Genomic DNA, 11,603 nt, shown 5'->3' on the forward strand with positions numbered 1-11,603 from the left:
TCTTTATTATTATACGGTATGATTGAATTGTTCAAGTGGACCTCATTAACAGCACTCACAGAAAGCTCCTGTGTTGTAAATTGCTCTCTGTGAGGCAATATTTCTTTGGCATTCAGGACACCAGGCTAATTAAACTAGCTCCAATGCTCCCACCCATGACTCAAAACTATCAAAGGCTAGTAAACAAATGTAAGCCACTAAGGCACTTGTTGATGGTGAGCTGATTTCATGCCAGGTGCAATGCAACAGTCTAGGAGTACTTAAATTCTTTAATTCCACTCCAAAACATCTCCAAATGGAAATGCTGAAGAAAAAAAGTGTCTTGTGCTTGGATGACTATTTTATGCATAACTAAACATTTTATAGAAACATGATGGTATGACCTATTACTAGGCTATTCATATTATAGTATGTCGAAAACAAATTATGAAAAGTCTATAGTATGTTTAAAAAAAGTAATGTTATAGCATGTTGAAAAAGTCGTAAAAATGTTTTAGTATAGTATGTCGAAAAAAATCACAGTATAGTATGTCAAAAAAAGTCATAATATAGAATGTCGAAAAAAGTCATAGAGTAAGTTAAAAAAGTTGTAAAAAAGTCATAGTATAGTATGTTGAAAAAGTCGTAAAAAGTCAAATTATGATATTTTTAAAATCATGAAAAAGTCATAGTATATAGTATGTCGAGAAAAGTCGTAAAAAGTCATATCATAGTAAAGTCAAAATCATAGTAAAGTATATCGAAAAAACTCAACTTTTTCAACGGAAAAAGTCAAGTTATGGTATGTCGAAAAAGTCATAAAAAGGTCATAGTATAGTATGACGAACAAAATCATAGCATAGTATGTCGAAAAAGTCATAGTATAGTATTTTGAAAAAAGTCATAGTATGTCGAAAAAATTAAAAAAAAGATCATAGTATAGTATGTGGAATGTGTTTTTTAAAAAGTCAGAGTATAATATTGCAAAATAAAAAATAAAAGTCATAGTATAGTTTGTCGAAGAAGAGTCATGGTAGAGTATATCGAAAAAGTCTTGAAAAAGTCATAGTATAGTATGTCGAAAAAAGTCATAAAAAGTCACATTATGGTATATTGAAATCATGAAAAAAGTTATAGTATAGTATGTTGAGAAAAGTAAAAAGAAGTCATAGTATAATACATAAAAAAAAGTCATAGTATAGTATGTCGAAAAAATGTAATGAAAAAGACATAGCACAGAATGTTGAAAAACGTTTAGTATAGTTTGTCAAAAAAAGTTAAAAAAATAATAGTATAGTATGTCAAAAAAAGAAAAAAGTCATTTATGTAGTATTATATTTCGAAAAAAATCATTGTATAGTATGTCGGAAAAAGTAAAAAAAAGTCATAGTATAGTATGTAAAAAAAAAATCTATGACTTTTCTTTGACTTTTTCCACATACTATACTATGGCTTTTTCAGAAAAACTATAATAGACTTAAGACTTGTATCAACTTACTATACTATGACTTTTTTCAACATCCCATAATATGACTTTTTTTGGACATACTATACTATTACTTTTTTGACCCTTTTTCGACATACTATACTATGACTTTTTTTGACATTTTTACTTTCTTCGACATACTATACTATGACTTTTCTATGAGTTTTCTTTTTACTTTTTCGACATACTATGACCTTTTTAGAAAAACTATACTATGACTTAAGACTTTAATCAACTTCTTTGACTTTTTTCGACATACTATTCTATGACCTTTTTGAATTTTTTCGACACTATACTGTGACTTGTTTCGACTTTTTAAGACATACTATGCTATGACTGTTTTCTCCATACTATAGTGTGACATTTTTTTACTTTTTTTAACATACTATACTATGACTTTTCTATGATTTTTCTTTTTACTTTTTCGACATACTATACTATGACTTTTTTGGAAAAACTATACTATGACTTAATACTTTTATCAACTTCTTTGACTTTTTTGACATGCTGTGCTATGACGTTTTTCGACATACTATACTACGTATGTCCTTTTTGACTTTATTTGACACTATACTATGACCTTTTAACTTTTTAGACACTATACTGTGACTTTTTTTTTTACTTTTTTCGACATACTATACTATTACTTTTTTGACTTTTTTAACATGAGTTAACAACATACTACATACTATACTATACGATTTTTTTCAATATACTATGCTGACTTTTTTCTACATACTATAATATGACTTTTTTCGACATACTATACTCTGATTTTTTTTTGACATACTATACTATGACTTTTTTTACCCTTTTTCGACATACTATACTATGAATTTTTTTGACTTTTTTACTTTCTTCGACATACTATACTATGACTTTTCTATGACTTTTCTTTTTACTTTTTCGACATACTATACTATGACTTTTTTCGAAAAACTATACTATGACTTAAGACTTTTATCAACTTCTTTGACTTTTTCGACATGCTGTGCTATGACGTTTTTCGACATACTATACTACGTATGTCCTTTTTGACTTTTTTTGACACTATACTATGACCTTTTAACTTTTTAGACACTATACTGTGACTTTTTTTTAAACTTTTTTCGACATACTATACTATTACTTTTTTGACTTTTTTAACATGAGTTAACAACATACTACATACTATACTATACGATTTTTTCCGACTTTTTGACTTTTTTAACATACTATACTATGACTTTTTGACTTTTTTCGACATACTGTACTACGACTTTTTTCGAGATACTATGCTATGACTTTTCTACATAGTATAGTATGACGTTTTTGTAACTTTTTTCAACATACTATAATATGACTTTTTTTTCCTTTTTTTCGACATACTATACTATGATTTTTATTTTTATTTTATCGACATACTATACTATGACTTTTATAGAAAAACTATACTATGACTTAAGACTTTTATCAACTTACTATACTATGACTTTTTTGACTTTTTTCAAAATACTTTACTACGTATGTCCTTTTTGACTTTTTAGACACTGTACTATGACTTTTTTCAACATCCCATAATATGACTTTTTTCACATACTATACTACGACTTTTTTCGAGATACTATGCTATGACTTTTCTACATACTATAGTATGACGTTTTTGTAACTTTTGTCTACATACTATAATATGACTTTTTTATCCTTTTTTTCAACACACTATACTATGATTTTTATTTTTATTTTATCGACATACTATACTATGACTTTTATAGAAAAACTATACTATGACTTAAGACTTTTATCAACTTACTATACTATGACTTTTTTGACTTTTTTCAAAATACTTTACTACGTATGTCCTTTTTGACTTTTTAGACACTATACTATGACTTTTTTCAACATCCCATAATATGACTTTTTTCCACATACTATACTACGACTTTTTTCGAGATACTATGCTATGACTTTTCTACATACTATAGTATGACTTTTTTGTAACTTTTTTCGACATACTATAATATGACTTTTTTCCCTTTTTTTCGACATGCCATAATATTACTTTTTTTGATATACTATACTATGACTGTTTGGACATACTTTACGATGACTTTTTTTGACATACTATACTATTACTTTTTTAACATACTATACTATGACTTTTTCAAATTTTTTGACATGCCATAATATTACTTTTTTTGACATAGTATACTATGACTGTTTTTGACTTTTTGGACATACATTACAATGACTTTTTTCAACATACTATACTATTACTTATTTTTTTTTTTTTTTTTACATACTATACTATGATTTTTATTTTTATTTTATCGACATACTACACTATGACTTTTATAGAAAAACTATACTATGACTTAAGACTTTTATCAACTTACTATACTATGACTTTTTTGACTTTTTTCAAAATACTTTACCACGTATGTCCTTTTTGACTTTTTAGACACTATACTATGACTTTTTTCAACATCCCATAATATGACTTTTTTCCACATACTATACTACGACTTTTTTCGAGATACTATGCTATGACTTTTCTACATACTATAGTATGACTTTTTTGTAACTTTTTTCGACATACTATAATATGACTTTTTTTCCTTTTTTTCGACATGCCATAATATTACTTTTTTTGATATACTATACTATGACTGTTTGGACATACTTTACGATGACTTTTTTTGACATACTATACTATTACTTTTTTAACATACTATACTATGACTTTTTCAAATTTTTTGACATGCCATAATATTACTTTTTTTGACATACTATACTATGACTTTTTAGACTTTTTTAGACACTATACTGTGACTTTTTTAACATACTATACTATGACTTTTTCACTTTCTTTGACATGCCATAATATTACTTTTTTTGATATACTATACTATGACTGTTTGGACATACTTTACAATGACTTTTTATGACATACTATACTATTACTTTTTTAACATACTATACTATGACTTTTTCAATTTTTTTGACATGCCATAATATTACTTTTTTTGACATGCTATACTATGACTGTTTTTGACTTTTTGGACATACTTTACAATGACTTTTTTTAACATACTATACTATTACTTATTTTTTTATTTTTTAACATACTATACTAAGACTTTTTGACTTTTTTCGACATACTGTACTACGACTTTTTTCGAGATACTATGCTATGACTTTTCTACATACTATAGTATGACGTTTTTGTAACTTTTGTCGACTTACTATAATATGACTTTTTTATCCTTTTTTTCGACATACTATACTATGATTTTTATTTTTATTTTATCGACATACTATACTATGACTTTTATAGAAAAACTATACTATGACTTAAGACTTTTATCAACTTACTATACTATGACTTTTTTGACTTTTTTCAAAATACTTTACTACGTATGTCCTTTTTTGACTTTTTAGACACTATACTATGACTTTTTTCAACATCCCATAATATGACTTTTTTCGAGATACTATGCTATGACTTTTCTACATACTATAGTATGACTTTTTTGTAACTTTTTTCGACATACTATAATATGACTTTTTTCCTTTTTTTCGACATACTATACTATGATTTTTATTTTTATTTTATCGACATACTATACTATGACTTTTATAGAAAAACTATACTATGACTTAAGACTTTTATCAACTTACTATACTATGACTTTTTTGACTTTTTTCAAAATACTTTACTACGTATGTCCTTTTTGACTTTTTAGACACTATACTATGACTTTTTTCAACATCCCATAATATGACTTTTTTCCACATAATACACTATGACTTTTTTAGACACTATACTGTGACTTTTTTTAACATACTATACTATGACTTTTTCACTTTTTTTGACATGCCATGATATTACTTTTTTTGATATACTATACTATGACTGTTTGGACATACTTTACGATGACTTTTTTTGACATACTATACTATTACTTTTTTAACATACTATACTATGACTTTTTCAAATTTTTTGACATGCCATAATATTACTTTTTTTGACATAGTATACTATGACTGTTTTTGACTTTTTGGACATACATTACAATGACTTTTTTCAACATACTATACTATTACTTTTTTTTTTTTTTTTAACATACTATACTATGATTTTTATTTTTATTTTATCGACATACTACACTATGACTTTTATAGAAAAACTATACTATGACTTAAGACTTTTATCAACTTACTATACTATGACTTTTTTGACTTTTTTCAAAATACTTTACCACGTATGTCCTTTTTGACTTTTTAGACACTATACTATGACTTTTTTCACTACGACTTTTTTCGAGATACTATGCTATGACTTTTCTACATACTATAGTATGACTTTTTTGTAACTTTTTTCGACATACTATAATATGACTTTTTTTCCTTTTTTTCGACATGCCATAATATTACTTTTTTTGATATACTATACTATGACTGTTTGGACATACTTTACGATGACTTTTTTTGACATACTATACTATTACTTTTTTAACATACTATACTATGACTTTTTCAAATTTTTTGACATGCCATAATATTACTTTTTTTGACATACTATACTATGACTTTTTAGACTTTTTTAGACACTATACTGTGACTTTTTTAACATACTATACTATGACTTTTTCACTTTCTTTGACATGCCATAATATTACTTTTTTTGATATACTATACTATGACTGTTTGGACATACTTTACAATGACTTTTTATGACATACTATACTATTACTTTTTTAACATACTATACTATGACTTTTTCAATTTTTTTGACATGCCATAATATTACTTTTTTTGACATACTATACTATGACTGTTTTTGACTTTTTGGACATACTTTACAATGACTTTTTTTGACATACTATACTATTACTTATTTTTTTATTTTTTAACATACTATACTAAGACTTTTTGACTTTTTTCGACATACTGTACTACGACTTTTTTCGAGATACTATGCTATGACTTTTCTACATACTATAGTATGACGTTTTTGTAACTTTTGTCGACTTACTATAATATGACTTTTTTATCCTTTTTTTCGACATACTATACTATGATTTTTATTTTTATTTTATCGACATACTATACTATGACTTTTATAGAAAAACTATACTATGACTTAAGACTTTTATCAACTTACTATACTATGACTTTTTTGAAAATACTTTACTACGTATGTCCTTTTTTGACTTTTTAGACACTATACTATGACTTTTTTCAACATCCCATAATATGACTTTTTTCGAGATACTATGCTATGACTTTTCTACATACTATAGTATGACTTTTTTGTAACTTTTTTCGACATACTATAATATGACTTTTTTCCTTTTTTTCGACATACTATACTATGATTTTTATTTTTATTTTATCGACATACTATACTATGACTTTTATAGAAAAACTATACTATGACTTAAGACTTTTATCAACTTACTATACTATGACTTTTTTGACTTTTTTCAAAATACTTTACTACGTATGTCCTTTTTGACTTTTTAGACACTATACTATGACTTTTTTCAACATCCCATAATATGACTTTTTTCCACATACTATACTATGACTTTTTAGACTTTTTTAGACACTATACTGTGACTTTTTTTAACATACTATACTATGACTTTTTCACTTTTTTTGACATGCCATGATATTACTTTTTTTGATATACTATACTATGACTGTTTGGACATACTTTACGTTGACTTTTTTTGACATACTATACTATTACTTTTTTAACATACTATACTATGACTTTTTCAATTTTTTTGACATGCCATAATATTACTTTTTTGACATACTATACTATGACTGTTTTTGACTTTTTGGACATACTTTACGATGACTTTTTTCGACATACTATACTATTACTTTTTGACATACTATACTATGACTGTTTTTGACTTTTTGGACATACTTTACAATGACTTTTTTCGACATACTATACTATTACTTATTTTTTTTTTTTTTAACATACTATACTATGACTTTTTTTTGCTTTTTTCGATATAATATACTATTTTTTTTTTTGTAACTTTTTTTTACATACTATAATATGACTTTTTTCAACATACTATAATATGACTTTTTTCAACATACTATAATATGACTTTCTGACAGATTATTTTGGGGGGGCTTTTCCCTTTATTTTTGAAAGTGGATAGACCAGAAAGGGGGAGAGAGATGGGTTATGAGACACAGCAAAGGTCAGCAGGTCAGATTCTAACCCTGTGCCGCTGCAGGACTCAGCCAACATGGGGCGAACACTCTTACTGGGTGAGCTAGAGGCTGCCGACTTTTTGACTTTTTTAACATACTATACTACAACTTTTTTTGACTTTTTTAACATACTATACTATGACTTTTTATGACTTTTTTCGACATACTATAATATGACTTTTTTCGACAAAAAGTCAAAAACAGTCATTGTATAGTATGTACAAAAAAAGTCATAGTATAGTGTCCAAAAAGTCAAAAAGGACATACGTTGTATAGTATATTCAAAAAAGTCATAGTACAGTATATCGACAAAAGTCAAAAAACTCATAGTATATTAAGTTGATAAAAGTCTTAAGTCATAGTATAGTTTTTCTAAAAATCATAAAAGTAAAAAGAAAAATCATAGTATCTATGACTTTTCTTTTTACTTTCTTCGACATACTATACTATGACTTTTGTATGACTTTTCTTTCTACTTTTTTCGACATACTATACTATGACCTTTTTAGAAAAACTATACTATGACTTAAGACATTTATCAACTCAACATGCTGTGCTATTACTATTTTCGACATGCTATAGTACGTACAGTATGTCCTTTTTGACTTTTTTTCGACACTGTACTATGACTTTTTTTTTGACTTTTTTCGACATACTATACTATGACTTTTTTCGACATACTATACTATGACCTTTTTAGAAAAACTATACTTGACTTAAGACATTTATCAACTCGACATGCTGTGCTATGACTATTTTCGACATGCTATAGTATGACTTTTTGACTTTTCCCTTTATTGACAGTGGATAGACCAGAAAGGGGGACAGAGATGGGGGATGACACACAGCAAAGGTCAGCAGGTCAGATTCTAACCCTGTGCCGCTGCAGGACTCAGCCAACATGGGTCAAACACTCTTACTGGCTGCCGACTTTTTGACTTTTTTAACATACTATACTACGACTTTTTATGATTTTTTTCGACATACTATACTACGACTTTTTTTCGACATACTATACTACGACTTTTTTCTACATACTATAATATGACTTTCTTTACTTTTTTCGACATACTATACTATGACTTTTTTAAAGATCATAGATTTGGGGCTTTTCCCTTTATTGACAGTGGATAGACCAGAAAGAGATGGGGGATGACACACAGCAAAGGGCAGCAGGTCAGATTCTAACCCTGTGCTGCTGCAGGACTCAGCCAACATGGGGCGAACACTCTTACTGGGTGAGACTGCCGACTTTTGGACTTTTTTCGACATACTATGCTATTTTTTTTGTACATACTATAGTATGACTTTTATTAACATTTTTCGACATACTATAATATGACTTTTTTCGACAAAAAGTCAAAAACAGTCATAGTATAGTATATAAAAAAAAGTCATATTATGGCATGTCGAAAAAGTTAAAAAAAAGTCACAGTATAGAGTCTAAAAAAGTCTAAAAAGTCATAGTATAGTATGTCGAAAAAAAGTAATATTATGGGATGTCAAAAAAAGTCATAGTATAGTGTCTAAAAAGTCCAAAAGGACATACGTAGTATAGTATGTTCAAAAAAGGACTCAGCCAAGATGGGGAAAACGTTCTTACTGGGTGAGCTAGAAGTCACAGAGTGACTCTGAAAACAGAGTTGTAAATAGCATCCCCTAATTATGTGACAAATAATGTCCTAATTAGACCAATCACTCTGAGGTAGGACAATAATGGTGTACATACAGGATGTACAGTATTTGCAGGAACATGCAAATTCACCCTCTGTCATCTCTCTTCCCCTTTCATGTCTATCCACTGTCAATAAAGGAAAAAGCCCCCCAAAAATAATCTGTCAGAAAGTCATATTATAGTATGTCGAAAAAAAGTCATATTATAGTATGTAAAAAAACTGTCATATTATAGTATGTCGAAAAAAGTCAAAAAAGTCATAGTATAGTGTTTAAAAAAAGTCACAAAGGACATAAGTAGTATAGTATGTCGAAAAAAGTCTTATTGTAGTATGTCGAAAAAAAGTCATAGCATAGTATGTCGACAAAGTTATACTATAGCATGTTGAAAAAAAGTCAAAAAGTCACAGTATAATGTCTAAAAAAAAGTCATGGTATAGTATGTCGAAAAAAGTCAAAAAAGTCATAGTATAGTGTTTAAAAAAGTCACAAAGGACATATGTACTATAGCATGTCTTATTGTAGTATGTCGAAAAAAAGTCATAGCATAGTATGTCGAAAAAGTCAAAGAAAAGTCATGTTATAGTACACTGAAAAAAGAAATATTATAGAATGTTGAAAAAAGTTAAAAAAAGTCATACTATAGTATGTAGAAAAGTCATAGCATAGTGTCTCGAAAAAAGTCGGAAAAAGTCGTAGTATAGTATGTCGAAAAAAAACATAAAAAGTCATAGTATAATATGTTAGAAAATTCAAAAAGTAATAGTATAGTATGTCGAAAAAAGTCATCATATAGTATGTCCAAAAAGTCAAAAACAGCATACACCAACATAGGTGATAGACAGATGGTTCATCCAATCAAATAACCAGTATTCCGCCCCTTCCCAAAAGTTCTCCAACGGAAAGTTCCCAGATGGATATGCCGAGCAAATGCGAAGCAATCCATCTGGCGGAGTCAGGTTAGCAGTTATGTCCTTATTGACTTTTTTTCCGACACTATACTATGACTTTTTTCGACATACTATATGAAATGTTTTTACTGACACTATAATATGATTTTTTGTACTTTTTTTGACATACTATACTATGACTTTTTTTGACTTTTTGGACATACTATACGATTACTTTTTTCGACATACTATACTATTACTTTTTAGACGCTTTTAGACACTATACTATGACTTTTTACTTTTTTCAACATACTATAATATGACTTTTTCGATGTACTATAACATGACTTTTCTTTGACTTTTTCGACATACTATACTACTTATGTCCTTTGTGACTTTTTTAAACACTATACTATGACTTTTTTGACATCTCTTATTATGACTTTTTCGACATACTACAATTTGACTTTTTTCGACATACTATACTATGACTTTTTTTACTTTTTTTTAAACATTATACTGTGACTTTTTCAACTTTTTTAGACGCACTATACTATGACTTTTGACTTTTTTCGACATCCCGATATGACTTTTTTCAACATACTTTACTATGACTTTTTTATACTTTTTCAACATACTATACTATCACTTTTTTTTCTCAAAAAAAGACATAGTATAGTATGTCATAAAAAAGTCATAGTATAATATGTCATAAAAAAATAATTGTATAGTATGTCATAAAAAAACACATTATAGTATGCCATAAAAAAGTCATAAAGTATGTCATAAAAAGTTATAGTATAGTATGCCATAAAATATCATAAAGAATCTCATAGTATAGTGTCATAAAAATATTATAAAAATGTCATACCATAATGTCATAAAAATGTCATTCATAGAAAAAGTCTTTGTATAGTATGTCATAAAATGTTATAAAAATGTCATACCATAATGTCATAAAAATGTCATTCATAGAAAAATGTCACAGTGTGTCATAGAAAAGCCAATAAAAAGTCCCTCGCTGACTCTCAGGGTATGCTCTTTTTCTTACTTGTAGCTTTAAACAGTCCGGCCCTAAAAAATGCTGGGTTGCTGCCATCATTGATTTCCAGCGCATGTTGCCCCAAATTAGATTTATGTCCTCCTGTCGACTGTCGTTCCAGGCTGTCACTTGGATTTAGGACAGCAGTAGCTCAGTCCAGAGTCTCCGGTTCAAATCCCAGTATGGCCAAAGTGGTGCCAGTTCCCCTCCTGGGCACCGCTGAGTTGCCTATGGGCAGCCCCCTCACTCTGACATCTCTACTTTAACGTATGTGTATAGGTTCTGTTTGTGCACGTATTTCAGGTTT

Source organism: Perca flavescens, chromosome 16 (genome assembly GCF_004354835.1).
Source record: "Perca flavescens isolate YP-PL-M2 chromosome 16, PFLA_1.0, whole genome shotgun sequence".
Classification (NCBI taxonomy): Eukaryota; Metazoa; Chordata; class Actinopteri; order Perciformes; family Percidae; genus Perca; species Perca flavescens.